We start from the raw sequence: 23,262 nt of genomic DNA, 5'->3' as shown, positions 1-23,262 counted from the left end.
TAGAGGGGGTTCGGTTCATTCGGTTGGGCTTGACTGGTTTGGGGAGTTCGGATCATTTCGAAGCCAGAAAACACTTAGCTCTCTAGAGCAAAAACACAATACAATCAAACAAGCAGCAGTAGGAGTATTATCTCTCCGGAGAGCTCCGAAGCTGGGTAAACTGCTCGTGTGCTTCGCCTCGATCTGCTCTTCGTGAGACCTCTGCCCCCCCGCCGAACCGAAAGGGGCTCGGTCCGCCGGCCCCATAGGTGTTCGTGGATCAGTTTCCCCGACAAAACAGAAACTGGCACTGGGCTCTAGGTTAATAGGTTAGTCCCAAAATGATATAAAATATAATATATATGCATATAAAACATCCAAAATAGATAATATAATAGCATGGAACAATCAAAAATTATAGATACGTTGGAGATGCATCAAGCATCCCCAAGCTTAATTCTTGCTCGTCCTCGAGTAGATAAATGATAAAAACAAAATTTTTGATGTGGAATGCTACCTAACATACTTATCAATGTTATAAAGATCCATAAGATTCAAAACAAAAGTTTAATATTGACATAAAAACAATAATAATTCAAGCATACTAATAAAGCAATTATGTCTTCTCAAAATAACATGGCCAAAGAAAGCTTAGCCCTACAAAATCATATAGTCTGGCTATGCTCCATCTTCAGAAAATATTCAAATCATGCACAACCCCGGTTTCAACCTACCAATTGTTTCATACTTTAGAGTTCTCAAACTTTTTCAACTTTGACGCAATACATGAGCATGAGCCATGGACATAGCACTATAGGTGCAATACAATATGGTGGTTGTGGAGAAGATAAAAAGAAGGAGATAGTCTCACATTAACTAGGCGTATCAATGGGCTATGGAGATGCCCATCAATAGATATCAATATGAGTGAGTAGGGATTGCCATGCAACGGATGCACTAGAGCTATAAGTTTATGGAAGCTCAAAAATAAACTAAGTGGGTGTGCATCCAACTCGCTTGCTCATGAAGACCTAGGGCAATTTGAGAAAGCCCATCATTGGAATATACAAGACAAGTTCTATAATGAAAAATTCCCACTAGTATATGAAAGTGACAACATAGGAGACTCTCTGTCATGAAGATCATGGTGCTACTTTGAAGCACAAGTGTGGTAAAAGGATAGTAGCATTGCCCCTTCTCTCTTTTTCTGTCATTTTTTTGTTTTTATGGGCCTTCTATTTTTTTGGCCTCTTTTTTTCATCTGGAGTCTCATCCCGACTTGTGGGGGAATCATAGCCTCCATCATCCTTTCCTCACATGGGACAATCCTCTAATAATGAAGACCATCACACTTTTACGTACTTACAACTCGAGAATTACAACTAAATACTTAGAACAAAATATGACTCTACCCGAATGCCTCCGGCGGTGTACCGGGATCTGCAATGAATCAAGAGTGACATGTATGAAATAATTATGAATGGTGGCTTTGCCACAAATATGATGTCAAACACATGATCATGCAAAGCAATATGACAATGATGAAGCATGTCATAATAAACGGAATGGTGGAAAGTTGCATGGCAATATATCCCAGAATGGCTATGGAAATGCCATAATAGGTAGGTATGGTGGCTGTTTTGAGGAAGGTAATGGTGGGTGTATGGTACCGGCGAAAGTTTCACTGCACAAGAGAGGCTAGCAATGGTGGAAGGGTGAGAGTGCGTATAATCCATGGAATCAACATTAGTCATAAAGAACTCACATACTTATTGCAAAAATCTATTAGTCATCGAAACAAAGTACTACGCGCATGCTCCTAGGGGAAGGGTTGGTAGGAGTTAACCATCGCGCGATCCCGACCTCCACACAAAGGATGACAATAAATAAATAAATCATGCTCCGACTACATCACATAACGGTTCACCATACGTGCATGCTACGGGAATCACAAACTTTAACACAAGTATCTCTCAAATTCACAACTACTCCACTAGCATGACTCTAATACCACCATCTTCATATCTCAAAACAATCATAAAGAATCAAACTTCTCATAGTATTAAATGCACTTTATATTAAACTTTTTATTATATCCCTCTTGTATACCCATGATATTTAGCACTAGTTTCATAACATAAGAAAATTACCATGCTGTTTAAAACTCTCAAAATAATATAAGTGAAGCATGATAGTTCATCTATTTCTTCAAAATAAAACCACCGACGTGCTCTAAAAAGATATAAGTGAAGAACTAGAGCAAATGACAAACTACTCCAAAAGATATAAGTGAGGATCAATGAGCAGTCGAATAATTATGTGACTATGTGAAGACTCTCTAACATTTAAGAATTTCAGATCTTGTGATATTATTCAAACAGAAATAAAAAAATAAAAGAAAATGATGCTCCAAGCAAATCACATATCATGTGGTGAATAAAAATATAGCTCCAAGTAAAGTTATCGATGAACGAAGATGAAAGAGGGGATGCCATCCGGGGCATCCCCAAGCTTACGCTCTTTGTTGTGCTTGAATATTACCTTGGGGTGCCTTTGGCACCCACAAGATTAGGCTCTTGCCACTCCTTATTCCATAGTCTATCGAATCTTTACCCAAAACTTGAAAATTTCACAACCAAAACTCAACAGAAAACTCGTAAGCTCCGTTAGTATAAGAAAATAAATCACCACTTTTGGTACTGTTGGAAACTCATTCTAAATTCATATTGGTGTAATATCTACTATATTCCAACTTCTCTATGGTTCATACCCTCCGATACTACTCGTAGATTCATCACAATAAGCAAACAACACATAGAAAACAGAATCAGTCAAAAACAGAACAGTCTGTAGTAATCTGTAACTCTCAACTACTTCTATAACTCCAAAAATCAATCCAAATCAGGAAAACCTGAACAATTTGTGTACCAATCCATAGCAAAAAGAATCAGATCAAAATCACGTATCTGTGTGTCGGTGTACTAGAGTAGGGGTACCCTAGTATCCCGAACTTGTGCACGGGTAGTGGCAGCACCCCGCGGCAAGGCTTGCCGGGTGACCGCCAAGGTCCTCCGTGGTTCCTGTGGAGCCATTCAAGAACAAAGTATTCAAGCCAAGGAGACAAGGCCCCGGCAAGAGGAGCTTGCCGGGAAGGCCGACCAAGGCATCTCAAGGAACTTGCCGCGACGCGCCACGCGTCCCAGCGAGGCCCAGTGAGCGACAAGCTTCCGGACGCGACAAGACAACGACCGCGGCAAGGCGCTTGCCGCGGCAAGCTACCACTCTGTACCCGCGCTCCAGCACATCCACCAATGTGTCGCCCTGGGGCCTTTCCAGGCGCGCGTGGCAAGAGGCTGTGCAACCAGCGGTGCGTGGTGGCAAGTGACGCTGACAAGATTGCCATCATGGCGAGTGGTGGCGTCCCTGACGGTCCCTTTTTGCACTATTTGGGTGACGTAGACGGGCATTTAATGCCTTTGTCCCCTGCCGTCAGGGTTAGGTATGATACACTGTACAGGTAGTTGTACCAACCGCAATTCCTTTTCCATTTTTACCCTTGTCTACGTTGCCACCTGTCGGAGACTCCTTTAGCATATAAAAGGAGGCCCCATGCGCAATGTAGAAGGGGGTTCGAAGGCAGAAAAACACTCACGCTCGGTCTCGTTAGCAGCTAGTGTGTACTGTAGCACTCAGCGCTCCCGAGCAAGAACTCAATACACTCAGACATGCAGCAGTAGGAGTATTATCTCTCCGAAGAGCTCCGAAACTGGGTAAACCGCTCGTGTGCTTCGCCTCGATCCGCTCTTCGTGCGATCTCTGCCCCCCGCCGAACCGAAAGGGGCTCGGTCCGCAGGTCCCATAGGTGTTCGTGGATCAGCATCCCCGACATCTTTGGCGCGCCAGGTAGGGGACGTTGAGGTTGTGTAAACCTGATCTGGCGTTCACACGAGCTAGATCTTCATATTCTTCATCGACATGCCACCGAAGAAGAAGGCTTCGGCGGCAGCTGTTCCGTCCACGTCGATCCCACCACCACCGAAGCAAACAGGTGGTGGGGTAGATGCCGGCGGAAGAACGTGCAATGATGAGGGAGCTCACGGTGCTGCCAGGTCCAAGGACAAGGCTACGCAGAACTCGGCGTCCGTACATGCACCGCGCCCATCTTAGGAGGCGCAGGACCGACAGCGTCATGGTATTCGCAGGGCCATACGTTCATTGGACCAAGATCGAGCTGGTGGATCTCGGGGTGCTCAAGACCAGCATACACGCCAACATGCTGGCACAAGCGATACACGGTCGCCTGGACGGGATACTGCTCCTTCTAACATAGTTAGAAGTCCGAGCATATCCCGCTCCTCGCACCCTTCGCCACTGCCCCCCACCACTCCAGCAGAAGCTTTGGCGCGAGCTCAACTGCTCCTGGATTACCCTCCAACGGCAGACAAGATCGATGAATGGAGGGCCACCATTCAGAGTCTCATCGGTTTCGCCAACGGCGACACTCCGCGGCAGCCGAGTACATCGCTGCCGTGGCAGGACTGCCGGGCACGAGCCGATGGCGATGAAACCGGTGAGGGTGCAACCACCATGCACTCTCCACCCCGAAGGCCAAGATCACCGACTCGCCGGATACACCTCGACAACGACTCCACCGCATCATCAGATCCACGAGCTCGTCGCGATCAGCGCCAAGTTCTTCACGAACGACAGCAAGAAGACGCTCTAACTCGCATCGAGCGCCAAAGAGAAGCACGGCGTCAATCGGACCAGCGCGCTGGGCCCTCTGTCGACATGCATGCACCAGGGGAACCAGGCGACTTGCCGTACGCGGTAGGTTGCCCTGCGTTCACTCGTGAGCTGCGGCAAGTCCAGTGGCCCAGCACGAAGAATTTCAAGCCAGACGTACCAGAGAAGTACGATGGCAAGTCACATCCGTCGGAGTTCCTCAGCATCTACACCATCGCGGTGCAAGGTGCCGGGGGGCAGGACGACAAGATCCTGGCCAACTACTTCCCGCTGGTGCTCAAGCCCAATGTCAGATCCTGGCTCATGCACTTGCCGAACAACTCCATATCCTCCTGGGCAGACCTATGCCATCAGTTTGTCGGCGCCTTTACAGGCGGCCACAAGCCTCATGGCCAAGAGAGCGACCTTCATCTGCTCGCCCAGAAGGAAGGAGAGCCCCTGCGCAAGTACATTCAGAGATTCAGCCGCGTACAGCACAACATCCCAGATGTCCACCCTGCCGCGGTAATCAGCGCGTTCCATCAGAACGTGCGAAACCGCAGGATGCGGGAGGAGATGGCGATGTGCAAGATCAGAGACGTCAGTGAGCTATATGCCCTGGCCGACAAGTGTGCACGTGCTGAGGAAGGGAGGAAACTCCCCGGAGAGAATACAGAAGCAGGAGGATCTGATAGTGAGGAGGTTGCCCCGGCAAAGAAAAACCGGCGGCGGAACAACAGGAAGAAGAAAGGCAAAGATGTGCTAGTCGTTGAGCAGTCCGGCAACAGAGGTGGCGCCAAGAAAGCCAAAGCTGGTAGCTCCGGTGGGGAGATTGCCGCTGGCACCAACTACCAGGTTGTGGCGGTCGCCGACAAGCAGGACGTCACCAACAAGCAGTACTGCAAGATCCACCGCACCAAGGGCCATGACCTCCAGAGCTGCAAGAAGGTCGAGCAGCTTGTCGAGCAGTAAAAGGCTGAATACGAGCGACACGACAAGGAGAAGGCCCAGGAAGGTGCTGGAGGAGCCGGCAAGAAACGCCCTAGCCGAGGAGGACGCCGTGGCAAGGCTAAGCAGCGGCAAGGAGATAGACCTCCCCGCGGCCGCGACAAGGATGAAGATGACGACGACAATGAAGATATGGATGATGACGAGACCGATGAGCAGGAGTTCCAGAAAGCCACAGAGGTCCTGTGCGTTGACGACGGTGCTTCTCTGCATACTTCACACCGCCAGCTCAAGCGGTGGGTGCGGGAAGTCAATGCGGCAGAACCACCCGTCGAGTCACACAAGCCTCTGAAATGGTCCAGCATGCCTATCATCTTTGATATTGAGGACCACCCTGATCGCCTAACTGCGGTCGGGTGCTTGGCGATGTGGGTTTCACCAACTATCCGCAACCTCAAGGTCACTAAGATGCTAGTTGACGGCGGGGCCGGCTTGAACCTGATCTCCTCCACGGTACTCTAGAAACTCCAGATCCCTGATGGCGAGCTCGAAGAGACCGGCACATTCCAAGGAATCAATCCGGGAAGGAGCAAGTGGAAGGGAAAGATCACGTTACCGGTGACTTTTGGCAGGGAGTTGAACTTCAGGACTGAGAGGGTCACTTTTGACGTAGCTGACTTTCCATTGCCTTACAATGGGATACTCGGCCGTCCAGCACTCGCCAAATTCATGGCAGCCTCTCACTATGCATACAACATGCTGAAGATGCCAGGCCCAATAAGTGTCATCTCTGTCCCTGGCGACAAGAAGGATGCTCTTATCTGCGCCGACAAGATCTACCGGGAAGCAGCAGCCGCAACAGATCGCAAGTCACTTGTCGTTGAAGGTCCCGGGGCGAGGAAGAAGACCAAGTCCGGCAAGAGTTCTGATGCCCACTCCGGCAAGCGCACCTCTTCAGAGTGCTGCGCTACCGTCGAGGACGCACCATCGAGCTCCACCGGCAAGTGTAAGAAGACAATGGCAGCTCCACCAGAGACCAAGAGGGTGTCCGCCAAGGAGGATGGCACTGGTGGTACCTTCACCATCAGTGCCACTCTCGACCCTAAATAGGAAAGCGCGCTCATTGCTTTCCTGCGGGCAAACGTCGACGTATTTGCGTGGCAACCGTCTGACATCCCCGGTGTTCCTAGGAAAGTAATCGAGCACCATCTTGCCGTCTGTCCTCATGCGCGGCCCGTCAAGCAGAAAGTTAGGAAGAAGGCAGTGGAGCGCCAAGAATTCAACGCAGAAGAAATCAAGAAATTGGAAGCAGCAGGCCTTGTCGGAGGAGTGCTCCATCCTACGTGGTTGGCCAACCTTGTAGTCGTGCGCAAGGCAAACGGGAAATGGAGGCTTTGTATCGACTTTACCGATGTCAATAAAGCTTGTCCCAAAGACCCATTTCCCTTGCCGCGCATCGACCAGATTGTTGACTCCACGGCCGGATGTGACTTGCTTTCATTTCTTGATGCATACTCAGGATACCATCAGGTCTTCATGGCAGAAGAGGATGAGGAGAAGAACGCATTCATCACCCCATGTGGCACATACTATTTCGTACGGATGCCTTTCGGTTTAAAGAATGCTGGTTCAACATTTGCAATGGTAGTCCATGACGCTTTTGAGCCGCAAATGCACAGAAATGTGGAAGCCTACATGGATTACATAGTGGTCCAGAGCAAGGACAAGGCGACTCTGATTCAAGATTTAGACGAAACCTTTGCAAATCTGCGCAAGATCAAACTCAAGCTTAACCCCGAGAAGTGTGTGTTTGGAGTCCCCTCCGGCAAGCTTCTCAGGTTCTTCGTGTCTCAGCGGGGAATTGAGGCCAATCCCGACAAGATCAAGGCCATTGAGCAGATTGAAGCACCAAAGCGTGTCAAGGATGTACGAAGACTTGCCGGTTGCGTAGCTGCTCTCAACAGGTTTATCTCTAGGTCTGCTGAGCGCGCCCTGCCATTTTTTAAAATATTGAAAAAGGCAGGTCAAATGAAATGGACTCCGGAAGCGGAGGCTACACTGCAGGACTTAAAGAGATACCTGTCCTCCACTCCAACACTTGTCGCACCTAAGCCACAAGAGAAGTTGCTGCTATATATAGCGGCAACCAATCAAGTGGTTAGTGATGTGTTAGTAGCGGAGAGGGAGGCGGACGATAAGCCAGCAACCATGGCAGATGCATCCAGCGACAAGCAGGGGACTTCATCGGCAAGCTCTGGTCTTGACAAAGATGGATTTGCGTAGGCGCTTGAGAAGATGCAGAAAAGAATGGTGCAGCGCCCAGTTTACTTTGTCAGTTTCCTTCTGTAGGGGGCTAGGTCAAGGTACTCTGGTGTGCAGAAATTGCTTTTCGGCCTTCTCATGGCCTCGAGAAAGCTGCGCCATTACTTCCAAGCACATGAGATCACAGTCGTCACTCGTTTTCCGCTGAAGAGGATACTGCAAAATCCAGAAGCAACAGGCAGGATTGTCGAGTGGGCACTGGAACTGTCAAGCTTTGGCCTCAAGTTTGAGAGCACTTCAACTATCCAAAGCAGAGCATTGGCGGAGTTCATAGCAGAATGGACGCCAACACAAGATGAAGAAATTCCAGAAACGAGCATCCCCGTCAAGGAAGCAAGCAAAGAGTGGCTGATGTACTTTGATGGTGCCTTTTCGCTGCAAGGCGCCGGTGCGGGCGTGCTACTTGTTGCACCCACCGGAGAGCACCTCAAGTACGTAGTCCAGATGCACTTTCCCAAGGAGCAAGCAACGAATAATACCGCAGAGTATGAGGGTTTGCTTGCCGGTCTGAGGATCGCAGCAGACCTTGGGATCAAGAAGCTCATTGTCAGGGGTGACTCACAGCTTGTCGTCCGCCAAGTGAACAAGAATTATCAGAGTCCATTGATGGAAGCTTACGTTGATGAAGTGAGAAAGCTAGAAGAGCACTTTGACGGCCTACAGATGGAACATGTTCCAAGAGCTCACAACGACATTGCCGATGGCCTGTCGAAGTGCGCCGCACTTAAGTTACCTGTGGAACCAGGGATCTTTGTGCTCAAACTGACTCAACCATCTGTAACGCCATCAACTGGACAGAGCAAGAAGAGGAAGTTGATTTCTGGTGACTATTTTCCGGCAGAGATCCCCGAAGCCGCCGCCAAGAAGATCCTCAAGATCAACACCAAGGGTGCTGAGGAGCAGTCTGCTCTGGCAAGCCCTAGGGTTTGTTCCGGTGAAGCAGACGCTCCCGACAAGTTTTGCTCCAGCAAGCTTGCCGGGGAACGTCAAGCTCCGGCTGAGTCGCAGGTTCTCGGCGTAGAAGCGGATGTTCCCGCAGCAGCAGATGTGCCTTTAGTCCTTGTTGTCGAGTCGCAAGCTCCAGCATGGGCATAGCAGATTGTCCATTTCCTTCAGACAGGAGAACTTCCCGAAGAGCAAGAAGAAGCGGAAAGAGTAGCCCGACAGTCAAGTATGTACCAGTTTGTCGACAACACACTGTACAGAAGAAGACTCAAGGCGTGAAATTGAAGTGTATTCACCGGGAAGACGGACCAAAGCTGTTGGCAGAGATACATGGAGGCATATGTGGTCACCACATTGGCACAAGAGCACTTGCCGGCAAAGCGTTCCGGCAAGGTTTCTTTTGGCCGACAGCCCTCCAGGATGCAACTGCACAAGTGACCAAGTGTGAAGCGTGCCAGTTCCATTCCAAGCAGATACACCAGCCAGCTCAAGCTCTCCAGACGATCCCTTTATCCTGGCCATTTTCGGTCTGGGGGCTCGACATCCTCGGCCCCTTTCCCCGAGCTGTCGGGGGCTTTGAGTACTTGTACGTTGCAATCGACAAGTTCACAAAGTGGCCGGAAGTGGAAGCAGTGAGGAAGGTGACAGCACAGTCAGCAGTCAAGTTCTTCAGGTCGATTGTTCGCCGCTTCGGGATCCCTAACAGGATCATCACCGACAACGGCACGCAATTCACGAGCCGCACCTTCATGCAGTACGTCCAAGATCTTGGCGCCAAGGTCTGCTTCGCTTCTGTTGCTCATCCGAGAAGTAACGGTCAAGCGGAGAGGGCGAATGCTGAAGTGCTGCGCGGGCTCAAGACCAGGACTTTCGACAGGCTGCGCAAGTGCGGAAAGAACTGGATTGAGGAGCTGCCGGTGGTTCTTTGGTCAGTCAGGACGACGCCAAATCGAGCCACTGGCCAGACACCTTTCGCTCTAGTCTATGGAGCAGAGGCAGTTCTCCCCACGGAACTCGTATATGGGTCACCTCGAGTGCTCGCTTATGATGAGCTTGAGCAAGAGCAGTTGCGACAAGATGACGCGCTGCTCCTTGAGGAGGACCGTCTTCAGGCCGCTGTACGAGCTGCTCGATACCAGCAAGCTTTGTGCCGCTACCATAGCCGCAAAGTTAATGCCAGAAGTCTCAAGGAAGGCGACCTTGTTCTTCGGTGCGTTCAGTCCGCCAAGAATTCCAACAAGTTGACGCCAAAGTGGGAAGGCCCTTACCGGGTGAAACGAGTCACTAGGCCTGGCGATGTCCACCTTAAGACCGAAGATGGCATTCCGTTGAGCAACTCCTGGAACATTGAGCATCTTCGTAAGTTTTACCCATAAGGCGCGGTTGCCAGAACCAGTTCCGGCAACCACCTTTTGTACAAGTCTTGCCGATGTTGCATGTAATCCTTTGTACGAAGCTGGGCGCAGACCCCGTGCATAAGTAAAGCTCATGTGCTCCGCACATCTTGTCAATTTCATGCTTTCTACTTTTCTTTGCATGCGTTATCTGACACTTTGTGCAGCGGCTACCCCCGGTAAGCAATAACGAGCCATAAGGCCCCATAACTTTATTTTCTCTTCTTTCTCTTTCTCAAAGAAGGGAAGGTTCCCTCGCCCACAAGTTTGCCGGGGGGAAAGGAGAAGATAATGGTGTGGACCAAGCGTCGTTCGAGAAAGTTTCGCCTTACCGGGAAGCAAACGACAGAAAAGCTAAGTTGCTAAAGTCTAAGCAATCAGTTTTAAAATTTTTAAGTTATCTTCCTCGAACGACCGTGCTTTGTATGGAAAACCTGTGCGCGGAGGAACCAACTCGTAGCTAGTTGCGCCCTTACTTTGTTTCGAGTCCACTCAACAACTAATGTGAGCTGCGGCTAGTTGCGACAAGGTTTCTTGTCGGTAGCGGCACCGCCAGCAGGCTGCTGATGTCCCGCACTCAGCGCTCGCGGCTAAGGTGCCTGCGACGACAAGTTCCCTAAAAGCGTAGGGAAAAAACATACAAAGGAAGGAATCAAGTAAAGGAAATAACATAGCAATCGCTACCCAAAATAGAGTCATATTATAAGATAGCTTGTCGCAGCTCTAACAGATTGTTCTCTTAACATGACCAGCAGCGACAAGAAAAAGAGTAAACGGGCGGCCTAATCTACGCGATCGCCCTCAACCCTCTTGATCCCGCTCACCTTGTCCACAATGGGTGCGACAAGGGTCTTGACCGCTTCCAGATCAGCATCCGGCGGCAAGGTCCTGAGGACGTTGGTGAGGTTGAGGCCTGGGTTGCGGAAGGCCACCTTCACCAGCACCTTTTGAGGAGCTCCCGCGCAGATCTTGCGCGACTCGTTGGCTAGCTGCTTTGGGATCTTCTCCCGGAGTCGCTGGAGGGCCGTTGCCACGCCTTTGAAGAACAAGCTGAGCTTGGCGCTGGGTTGGAGGTGCTCATCGGAGGAATACCCGAGATCCTCCATCCCCAGCTGTGCCAGCTCCCCGTCGATGGCTGCGGCAACATCCACGAGACCCTCGGTCCAGTGCTCCACATTCTCCCTAAAAGTGTTCTGGGCGGCAGCAGCATTCGCCAGCAGCGCCTCGTCGGCCTTGATCTTCTCCTTCAAGGCCACCTCCTGCTCCCTGGCGCCGTCCAGCGTCCTGGTCAAAGTAGTCAGTTTCAACTCAAGATCTGCGTTGGAGTCCTTGGCGGCGCTAAGCTCCTTGCTCCTCTCAGCGAGACGACCCTGCAGCTCGCCATGGGTGTAGGCGTCCTTCCCGCGCTCACGCTTGAGCGCAGCAAGCTCCTCGCCGCTCAGCTTGAGATCGGCCTCCAACTGCGCCACCTTCGTCTCCAGCTCCTTCTTGGCGGCCTCGGCAGCCGCGGCAGCATCCTCTGCTTCCTTGAGAGCCCCGCCGAATGTTTGCTCGTGCGCGGCAAGCTCCTCCTCGTGGCTGTCAAGGTTAACCTTCCGCTGCGCCAACTCGCCTTCCTGCGCAGACAGCTTCTCGGCAGCAAGCCGCTGTTGCTCCTCAACTTCAGCCTTCTCAAGGAGGAAGGCTTTCCGCTCCTCAGCGAGTTGCTCCCGCTCCTTTGCCAGGGACCGGAGAGCTTCCTGGTTGAGGCCCCGGAGCTCCTCTGCGCGCTTCTCAATGTCCACTCCCGCCTTCACGACAAGCGCTTCTCGGGATACCAGCTTGGCCTGTCGGGCGCGGTAGAGTGACAACAGCTTCCGCAGCAGCTGCTCCTCCTCAGGCTCGCCGCTGCTGCTGCTCGGCGCGTCGACCAGCGTCAGCCCAGCGGACGCGAGCAACTCTTCATCAAAGGTTTCTCCTTCGATCGGCGCCCTGGAGCTCGACGCCTAGGGGAGCTGGATGAAGACGCCATCGCCGGCCTTCAAATAGGCGCCGGGCTGGGGCTCTTCGGAGCCTGACGCTGCAGCAGCGACAGAGGGATTGGCAGTCGGCGTAGCGCCTGACGCTCCTGCGGCCTCGGGGCCGTTAGTGCGATCGCCGAACCCCTCGCCAGCTTCTACGGCGGCAGCTTTGGCGGCCTCTTCGCCGGCGGGATCATCGGCGCCGGCCTCTTCTTCGGTGGCAGGGGTGTCGTTAGTATTGCCGCGCGCGTTCTCATCGCCGGCGACCTCGGTTTCCATCGGCTCCGTGGAAGATGGATCTGATGACCGGGAAAGGGAGAAAAGTAAAGCAAATAATCAAAAAGAAAATCAGAAGAAGAAGAACCCAAGGGAAGTTTTCAAGCAAGAGGATTACCTATACTAGGATCTACAGCCGTGGTCTCCACCACCGAGGGGTCGTTGGTGCTGTCCCTTGCCGGCGAACTGCCCCTTGCCGGAGACTTCTCCCTTACCAGAAAATTGTCCCTTGCCGGAGAACGCTCCCTTTCCAGGGAATCCTCCCTTGGCGGTGTAGTCGAAGCAGAGGGCATGTCGGGAGCGGCTTCCGGCACTCCTGGTGAGACTGCTCTGCTCCTACACAAACCAAGAATCAGATGTCAGCAAAGAAAGAGCACCCATGCGCGCCTAACAGCAGGAAGTAAACCATATACTTACATTGGGGGCTGCGCTGGGGGCTGCTTTGGGGAATAGTTGCCGGGTCCGGCAAGGTGGTCTCGGACACACCCCCTGCTGTCGTGGTAGGTTCGTCCTCGATGACAATCACCGGGACCTTGGCTCTCTTCGCCGCTCTCTGGGCCAGAGTCCTGAAAAGGAATGGGTTCAGAGTAAAGCAAATCAGATACAAGACAAAACAGCAAGAATTGAAGAACTACAAGTACAGCAAAGAATCTTACTCTTCCTCTTCCTCGTCGGAGCTGAGCGCGGAGAGGTCGAAGTCCGGCCAACCTTCGGCGCGACAAGTCGGAGGAGTAGGTTCCCTTAGCCGCTTGGCGGGAGCAGAAGCGGTGGTCCGGGAGGGCCCCGCTCCAGTTGCCGCAGCGGCGTGAGGTGCTCCCGCGGCAACAATACCTGCCACGGTGGAGCGCATCGCGCGGCGCGACGGCTGTTGACCCGTCTGCCGCCCCGCTACGTCCACGGCCCTACGGAGACGCCTTCTTGGTGGAGCTAGAGGCTCCGCTTGTGGCGAGCTGTCTGAAGGTGAGAAAGAGGAGGAGTCGATCTTCAACGAGTCGCTCGCGCCCTCAGCGGGCTCGCTCGACTCAGGTTCAAGCCCGACAAGCTCTCCCTCGCTGGCAAGCTCCTCTCGCTTGGCAAGGCTTGCCGCCTCTGCTTCCTCTGCCTCCTCCATGGTGAATCCAAATTCGCCCGCGGCAGCGGCTGCCGCCGCCTCTTCCAGCCTAGTGGCGATGCGCTGCATCTCCGCATCGGTGGTGTCACGAGTAAGGCTCTTTTGTTCATAGGGGTGGACCGGCACTTCTACTAAGCCGTCAAAGAACTCCTGCACGACGTCGTCTGCAGGCTCTTGCCAAGTTGGAACAATTTCATGCGAATCGCATAGCGGCATCATTTCACAGATGCGGTCGAGCGAGGAGTTGTTGCACAGCGGAACGACACCCCTCGGCAACATGAACGCTCCGGGATGTTGAGGATCGCGCTTGAACGGTTCCAGGAGCATCGCGTCCAGTTCCAGGACAGTGAAGTTGAAGTTGAGGCCCGGGTGCAACCTCATGATATCCGCCGCATTCTGGAACTCCCAGGCGGGTCTCCTCCTCTCCTGTAGAGGAGCGATGCGGCGGCAAAGAAAATCTACGCCAACGGCGCCTACGGTAAGCCTGAGGTGTAGGATCCGGGTGACAGGAATCTTCAGCCTATCGTCTTCCTTTGCCACGTTGCTCCAATCGTTGTCGCGCGCTATTGGGGCTTGGCGTTGGGCGGTAAATGGCTGCGGGTTCTCCTCGACAATCCAGCACCAGTCTGCTCTCCATTCCTCCCACTTGCCGCGGAGCTCTCCCTCCAGATAAGCTTCCTTCTTGCCAACTCTCGAGATCCAGGCGATTCCGCCGGATAAAGGCTCTCCTCTCTCAACTCGGGGCTTAAAGAAGTGGCGAAAAAGAGCTACATTTGGATAGACTCCGACAAAGTTTTCGCAGAGATGTGCGAAAACTGCCATGGTCAGAACGGCGTTGGGGTGAAGTCAAGGAGGCGGAACCCGTAGGTGTTCATAATATCACAGAAAAACTCAGAGAAAGGCGGGCAGAGCCCGCAGTAGAAGAACAACGCGAAGAAGGGATATCCATTCGGAGCCAGTTCTGAAGCGGCGGCTGAGAGTACCTTCGTGCGCGGATGCGCTCGCGTCTCCATCAACCAGAAGAGGTAGTAATACTCCCTCACCTCCTTCGCGGCAAGCTGAGGGGGGAAGATTGTCCGCTCCTTTCGCAGCGCCACGAGCCGCTGCGCCTCGGCCGACATCACAACCTTCTCGGTTTTCGGAGCCATGGCGGAGGTGGTGAGAGAGATCGACGGCGTTGGTGGTGCCGGTGATGATGGGGGGCGGAGAGTTGCTCTCTTTCAGCTTTGGGAAGAAGGGGGGAGCGGCAGAGGTTTTTGAGATTGGAATAGCGACCGGCGAGATGGGCGAACTGCCCCTGTTTCCCCTGCTTATAAAGAGGGAGGGGGCAGACGTTCCGTCTTTCCGAATAAAGAAACCACCCACGATCTCTCCCACGATGCCGCATTCGACGCGTGCTGTTCGTGGAGGGCGCGGAGGATACAGAGTGAGATACGGGCGTAACCCAGGCCGCGCGTGCCCGTGCCCTGTTTTGGGCCTGGCCCAACAGCGCTCGGCACCGTGTGTGGCCCAGGCCCGGGGGCTCCTGTCGGTGTACTAGAGTAGGGGTACGCTAGTATCCCGAACTTGTGCACGGGCAGTGGCAGCACCCCGCGGAAGGCTTGCCGGGTGATCGCCAAGGTCCTCCGTGGTTCCTGTGGAGCCATTCAAGAACAAAGTATTCAAGCCAAGGAGATAAGGCCCCGGCAAGAGGAGCTTGCCAAGAAGGCCGACCAAGGCATCTCAAGGAACTTGCCGCGACGCGCCACGCGTCCCGGCGAGGCCCGGTGAGCGACAAGACAACGACCGCGGCAAGGCGCTTGCCGCGGCAAGCTACCACTCTGTACCCGCGCTCCAGCACATCCACCAACGTGTCGCCCTGGGGCCTTTCCAGGCGCGCGTGGCAAGAGGCTGTGCAACCAGCGGTGCGCGGTGGCAAGCGACGCTGACAAGATTGCCATCATGGCGAGCGGTGGCGTCCCTGACGGTCCCTTTTTGCACTATTTGGGCGACGTAGACGGGCATTTAATGCCTTTGTCCCCTGCCGTCAGGGTTAGGTATGATACACTGTACAGGTAGTTGTACCAACCGCAATTCCTTTTCCATTTTTACCCTTGTCTATGTTGCCACCTGTCGGAGACCCCTTTAGCATATAAAGGGAGGCCCCATGCGCAACGTAGAGGGGGGTTCGAAAGCAGAAAAACACTCACGCTCGGTCTCGTTAGCAGCTAGTGTGTACTGTAGCACTCAGCGCTCCCGAGCAAGAACTCAATACACTCAGACATGCAGCAGTAGGAGTATTATCTCTCCGGAGAGCTCCGAAGCTGGGTAAACCGCTTGTGTGCTTCGCCTCGATCCGCTCTTCGTGCGATCTCCGCCCCCCGCCGAACCGAAAGGGGCTCGGTCCGCCGGTCCCATAGGTGTTCGTGGATCAGCATCCCCGACACTGTGAATTATTAAAACTAATTTACTGGGTGGAAAAGCTTCTGATATTCAGCAGGATCAACACAACTATCACCGTAAGCTATCCCAAAGGTCTTACTTGGCACTTTATTGAAACAAAAGCTATAAAACATGATTACTACAGAAGCATAATCATGTGAACACATAAAAACAGTAGGGTTAAATATTGGGTTGTCTCCCAACAAGCGCTTTTCTTTAATGCCTTTTTAGCTAGGCATGATGATGACAATAATGCTCACATAAAAGATAAGAATTAAAACATAACAGGAGCATCATGAAGCATATGACTAGCACTTTTAAGTCTAACCCACTTCCTATGCATAGGGATTTTGTGAGCAAACAACTTATGGGAACAAGAATAAACTAGCATAGGAAGGCAAAACAAGCACAACTTCAAGATTTTCAACACATAGAGGGGCACTTGATATTATTACAATTCCTACAAGCATATGTTCCTCCCTAATAATGATTTTCAGTAGAATCATGACTGAATTCAACAATATAACTATCACATAAATCATTCATTTGATGATCTACAATCCTAGAAATTTTATTACTCTCCACATAAGCAAATTTCTTCTCATGAATAGCAGTGGGAGAAAACTCAAAAAAATAACTATCAAGTGAGGCTAATCCAATTAAAAATTAAAATCTTGATGACAATTTTCATGTTTATCAGTATTCTTTATAGCATACATGTCATCACAATAATCATCATAGATAGCAACTTTGTTCTCATAATCAATTGGGACGTCTTCCGAAATAGTGGATTCATCATTAAATAAAGTCACGAGCTCTCCAAATCCACTTTCATAATTATCACAATAAGATTCAACACCTTCCAAAATAGTGGGATCATTACTTCCTAAAGTTGACACTCTTCCAAACCCACTTTCATCAATATAATCATCATCAATAGGAGGCATGCTTTCATCAAAATAAGTTTGCTCATCAAAACTTGGGGGACTAAAAATATCATACTCATCAAACATAGAATCCCCAAGCTTGTGGCTTTGCATATCATTAGCATCGTGGATATTCAAAGAATTCATACTAACAACATGCTCATCATTCAAATATTTAGTGCCAAACATTTTATTACATTCTTCTTCTAACACTTTGGCACAATTATCGGAATCCTTATTTTCATGAAAGGCATTAAAAAGATGAAGCATATGTGGCAACCTCAATTCCATTTTTTTTGTAGTTTTATTTTATAAACTAAACTAGTGATAAAACAAGAAACTAAAATATTCTATTGCAAGATCTAAAGATATACGTTCAATCACTAACCTCCCCGGCAACGGCGCCAAAAAAGAGCTTGATGTCTACTACACAACCTTGTCCTTGTAGACGTTTTTGGGCCTCCAAGTGTAGAGGTTTGTAGGACAGTAGAAAATTTCCCTCAAGTGGATGACCTACGGTTTATCAATTCGTGGGAGGCGTAGGATGAGGATGGTCTCTCTCGAACAACCCTGCAACCAAATAGGAAAGAGTCTCTTGTGTCCCCAACACACCCAATACAATGGTAAATTGTATAATTGCACTAGTTCGGCGAAGAGATGGTGATACAAGCGTAATATGGATGGAAGATATAGGTTTTTATAATCTGAAAATATAAAAACAGCAAGGTAGCTAGTAATAAAAGTGAGCGAAAATGGTATTGCAATGCTTCGAAACAAGGCCTAGGGTTCATACTTTCACTAGTGCAAGTTCTCTCAACAATGATAACATAATTAGATCATATAACAATCCCTCAACATGCAAAAAAGAGTCACTCCAAAGTCACTAATAGCGGAGAACAAATGAAGAGATTATTGTAGGGTACGAAACCACCACAAAGTTATTCTTTCTGGTCAATCTATTGGGCTATTCCTATAAGTGTCACAAATAGCCCTAGAGTTCGTAGTAAAATAACACCTTAAGACACACATCAACCAAAACCCTAATATCACCTAGATACTCCAATGTCACCTCTAGTATCCACGGGTTTGATTATATGATATGCATCACACAATCTCAGATTCATCTATTCAAACAAACAAAAAGAACTTCAAAGAGTGCCCCAAAGTTTCTACCAGAGAGTCAAGGAGAAAACGTGTGCCAACCCCTATGCATAAGTTCAGAAGGTCACTGAACCCGCAAGTTGATCACCAAAACATACATCAAGTAGATCACGTGATTATCCCATTGTCACCACAGATAAGCACATGCAGGACATATATCAAGTGTTCTCAAATCCTTAAAGACTCAATCTGATAAGATAACTTCAAAGGGAAAACTCAATTCATTACAAGAAGGTAGAGGGGGAGAAACATCATAAGATCCAACTATAATAGCAAAGCTCTTGGTACATCAAGATCATGTCATATCAAGAACACGAGAGGGAGAGAGAGAGAGAGAGAGAGATCAAACACATAGCTACTGGTACATACCCTCAGCCCCGAGGGTGAGATACTCCCTCCTCGACATGGAGATCACCGGGATGATGAAGATGGTTACCAGTGATGGATCCCCCCTCCGGCAGGGTGCCCGAACAGGGTCTCGATTGGTTTTTGGTGGATACAGAGGCTTGCGGCGGCGGAACTCCCGATCTAAGTTTCTTTTCGGAGGTTTCTGTATTTATAGGAATTTTTTGCGTCGGTTTCACGTCAGGGGGGTCTCCGAGTCAGCCACGAGATAGGGGGTGTGCCCAGGGGGTAGGGCGCCTCCTCTACCCTCATGGATGACTCGGGACACTTCTGGCCCAACTCTTTTGCTTCGGGGGCTATTTCTGGTCCATAGAAATCTCCGTAAATTGGCAGGTCAGTTGGACTCCGTTTGGTATTCCTTTTCTATAAAACTCAAAAACAAGGAAAAAAAACAGAAATTGGCACTCGGCTCTAGGTTAATAGGTTAGTCCCAATAATCGTATAAAATAGCATATAAATGCATATAAAACATCCAAAATAGATAATATAATAGCATGGAACAATAAAAAATATAGATACCTTGGAGACATATCACTGCACACGGCTAACAATTGTCTGGGGTATGATAGCTCCCCCCCACATATATATAGGTGCGAGGGAGAGGGGAGGCAGCCAGGGTGCGCCCCAAGTAGGATCCGAATCTAACTTGGGGTTTCCCCAATTGGCGCCCCTACCTTATTTTATCGAAGAGGAAAAGGGAAGGGGGAAGAGAGAAGGAGGGGGGGGAACCCCCTCTTTTCCTTCTCCCTATCATCCTCCTGCCATAGGGGGCGTGCCACCCCTTGTGGGCTGGTCTTCTCCCCTCTCATGGCCCATATGGCCCATATCTTTCCTCCGGGGGTTCCGGTAACCCCTCCGGTACTCCGATATGTACCCGGTACCCGATGGAACACTTCGGGTGTCCGAATACCATCATCCTATATATCAATCTTTACCTCTCAACCATCTAGAGACTCCTCGTCATGTCTGTGATCTCATCCGGGACTCCGAACAACATACGTTCACCAAATCACATAACTCATATAATACTATATCTTCATCGAACGTTAAGCGTGTGGACCCTATGGGTTTGAGAACTATGTAGACATGAATGAGACACCTCTCTGGTCAATAGCCAATAGCGGAACTTGGATGCTCATATTGGCTCCCACATATTCTACAAAGATATTTATCGGTCGAACCGTTATGACAACATAGTTATTGCCTTTGTCATCGGTATGTTACTTCCCCGAGATTTGATCGTCAGTATCTTCATACCTAGTTCAATCTCGTTACCGACAAGTCTCTTTACTCATTCCGTAATACATCATCCTGCAACTAACTCATTAGTCACTTTGCTTGCAAGGTGATGTCTGCTAGAACTTCGTCGGTATTTCCCCAAAGAGGAAGGGATGATGCAGTATAGCGACGGTAGGTATTTCCCTTAGTGATGAGACCAAGGTTATCGAACTAGTAGGAGAACCTCCTCACACCACGTAAACAGTACCTGCACACAAATAACAAATACTCGCAACCCAACATGTTCAAGGGGTTGTCAATCCCTTCCAGGTACGGCGCCTCAAGATAGGCAAATAACATGAGGTAAAAGTGGTAGATAGGGTAAACAGATCTCGAAACAAATAAATTGCAGCAAGGTATTTTTGTATTTTTGGTTTAATAGATCTTAAAATAAATGCAAGAGAAAATAGATCGCGGAGGCAAATATGATGAAAAGAGACCCGGGGGCCATAGGTTTCACTAGTGGCTTCGCTCGAGAAAAATAGCAGACGCTGGGAAAACAATTATTGTTGGGCAATTGATAGAACCTCAAAATAATCATGACGACATCTAGGCAATGATCATTACATAGGCATCACGTCCAAGATTAGTAGACCGACTCCTGCCTGCATCTATTACTATTACTCCACACATCGACCGCTATCCAACATGCATCTAGTGTATTAAGTTCATGAGAAAACGGAGTAATGCAATAAGAACGATGACATGATGTAGACGAGATCCGTTTATCTATTGCGGAGATATAGATCTCAACTTGTTATCCTTAGTAGCAACGATACATACGTGTCGGTTCCCCTTCTGTCACTGGAATCAAGCACCGTAAGATCGAACCCACTACCAAGCACCTCTTCCCATTGCAAGATAAGTAGATCAAGTTGGCCAAACAAAACCCAAATTGCGGAGAAGAAATACGAGGCTATAAGAAATCATGCATATAAGAGATCAAAGAAGACTCAAATAACTTTCATGGATAAAAACATAGATTTGATCATAAACTCAAAGTTCATCCAATCCAAACAAACACACTGCAAAAAGACTTACATCATATGGATCTCCAAGAGACCATTGTATTGATAATCAAGAGAGAGAGAGAGGAAGCCATCTAGGTACTAACTACGGACCCGTAGGTATACAAAGAACTACTCACACATCATAGGAGAGGCACAAATGGAAGTGGTGAACCCCTCCATGACGGTGTCTAGATTGGATCTGGTGGTTCTGGACTCTGCAGCGTCTGGAATTGATTTTCGTCGACTCCCCTAGGGTTTCTGGACTATTTGGGTATTTATAGAGCAAAGAGGTGGTTAAGGGGGCACCTGAGGTGGACAGCACCCACCAGGGCGCGTCTGGGCCTCCTGGCGCGCCCTGGTGGGTGCTGCTCCCCTCGAACAGCCCCCCAGGTGCTTCCTTGGCCCACTGGCATTCTTCTGGCCCAAAAAAATCCTCGAGGAGTTTCGTTGTGTTTGGACTCCGTTTGATATTGATTTCCTGCGATATAAAAACATGAATAAACAACAACTAGCACTGGGCACTATGTCAATAGGTTAGTACGAAAAAATGATATAAAATGATTGTAAAACATCCAAGAATGATAATATAACAACATGGAACAATCAAAAATTATAGATACATTGGAGACGCATCATCATCCCCAAGCTTAATTCCTGCTTGTCCTCGAGTAGGTAAATGACCAAAACAAAATTTTTGATTTGGAATGCTGCCTAACATGTTCATCACATTTCTTTTCTTTATAGCATGGACATATGGACTTTTATATGATTCAAAGCAATAGTCTAGTTTTGACATGAAGACTTTAATACTCAAGCATACCAACAAGCAACCATGTCTTTCAAAATATCAACACTAAAGCAAGTTATTCCTAGCCCATCATGCTCAATCATTGATCCATTCATGAAACATACTCGAATATTAGCTACACCCAATTCTCAAATACGATCATAGCCCATTAGTTGGTGCTTTATAAGAGAAGATGGAGACCCAAATTTAAAATAAAAATTGCATAAGTAAAAGAAAGGCCCTTCGCGGAGGGAAGTTGGGATTTGTAGAGGTGCCAGAGCTCAAAGCTTAAATTGAGAGATAAAAGTTATTTTTGAGAGGCATACTTTTCCTACCAACGAAAAAGACTTGGAGCATCCCAACACTTTCCATGCTAGATACATCATAGGCGATTTCCAAATAGAAAATAAAGTTTATTCCTTTTTCCACCATAACTTTCACTTTCCATGGCTAACCGTATCCACGGGTGCCCTCCATACCAACACTTTCCAAGCAATTTATTATTTGACAACATAAAGTAAATTCATTATTCATTTCGGGACTGGGCATCCCTAGTACCTTTGCCGTACTCTCGTGCAATGACAAGTGAATAAACACTCATCATGAGAATAACACATCTAGCATGGAAAATATTGGCTACCCTTTACCGCCTAGCGAGTAGTAGATCACACAAAAGAGAAATTTATTTTGAACATTAGAGATGGCACATGCAAATTTGCTTAGAACGGCATGGAAATACCGCATATAGGTAGGTATAGTGGACTCATATGGCAAACATGATTTAAATGGTTTTGGATGCACAAGTAGTGATCATACTTAGTGCAAAATGAAGGCTAGCAAAAAGATTAAGAAGCGACCAACCAAAAAGAGAAAAATTGATACATCCATTTTGCATCATGCTTTTATATCAATATTTATTGCAATATGGGCTGTTATTACACGTTATGTCACAATACTTATGCCTTTCATCTCTTATTTTATAAGGTTTACATGAAGAGGGAGAATGCCGGCAGCTGGAATTCTGGGCTGGAATAGGAGCAAATATTAGAGAACTATTTTGCACAACTCCAAAAGTCATGAAACTCTACGAAAGTCAATTTGGGAATATATTAAAAATATTGGGTGAAGAAAGCACCAGAGGGGGGCCACCCAGTAGCCATGAGGGTGGAGGGTGCGCCCTAACCCCCTAGGTGTGCCCCCTGCCTCGTGGGCCACCAGGCAGGCCCCCGATGCCCATCTTCTAGTATATGGTGTCTTTTGCCCTGGAAAAAAACATAAAGAAGCTTTCGGGACGAAGCACCACTGTCTCGAGGCGGAACCAATCTAGGGCTCCGGCAGAGCTGTTCTACCGGGGAAACATCCCTCCGGGAGGGGGAAATTGTCACCATCGTCATCACCATCGATCCTCTCATCGAGAGGGGGTCAATCTCCATCAACATCTTCACCAGCACCATCTCCTCTCAAACCCTAGTTCATCTCTTGTATCGGATCTTTGTCTCAAAACCTCAGATTGGTACCTGTGGGTTGCTAGTAGTGTTGATTAATCCTTGTAGTTGATGCTAGTTGGTTTATTC

This window comes from Triticum aestivum, chromosome 2B (genome assembly GCF_018294505.1).
Source record: "Triticum aestivum cultivar Chinese Spring chromosome 2B, IWGSC CS RefSeq v2.1, whole genome shotgun sequence".
Taxonomy (NCBI): Eukaryota; Viridiplantae; Streptophyta; class Magnoliopsida; order Poales; family Poaceae; genus Triticum; species Triticum aestivum.
This window is presented reverse-complemented; position numbering follows the sequence as displayed.